The following is a 740-nucleotide window of genomic DNA, read 5'->3' on the forward strand; positions in this document are numbered from 1 at the left end:
TATCAGACTAGATAATTATTTGTGTCATGCACGGCATATTAACATTTTTTAAAAATAAATTTTATTTAAAAAAATATAATGGTAATTACTGATTATTCTTATTTATTAAAAATTATTACGAAACATCCTAATGTAAAAATGTAAAGAATTTATTTTTAAACGTAAAATAATATAATTTAACTTTTGTATAATTTTTCTGTACCATGACAAATAAAATAATTATAGAAATGATTAAAAGTAATTTCAAATATAATAATTAGAAACTTGACATTAAAAAGATTGTAATTATTAAAAAAAATAACTCGGTATATGTAAAATAAAAATTGAGTAAAAAAATAATCCAACATAACATTAATGTTGATTAAAAATAATACAAATTAACCTTAAAATTTGAAAAAGCTTCTTTATAAATAATATTTTAAATTTGAAAACTCGTGCTACTCTCTTTGTCACATATCAAAATTTTTATTCTCACTTAGCATCCTACATGATCATGTATATTTAGGAATCAAATCGGCCTTACCCTTATTGATAACTAATATGTAACATTTGCCAAAATCCTCCACATCTTGGTGTTTCCATTGATATCACTTAAGTCAAAAAACTTTGGAGTCATTATTACAGAATATGATTGTACAATGAGATTTAATAAGAAATGAGAGTTTACTATGGTATTTATAGACAATAGGCAATATATATATATATATATATATATATATATATATATATATATATATATA

Source organism: Amaranthus tricolor, chromosome 12, assembly GCF_026212465.1.
Source record: "Amaranthus tricolor cultivar Red isolate AtriRed21 chromosome 12, ASM2621246v1, whole genome shotgun sequence".
Lineage (NCBI taxonomy): Eukaryota > Viridiplantae > Streptophyta > Magnoliopsida > Caryophyllales > Amaranthaceae > Amaranthus > Amaranthus tricolor.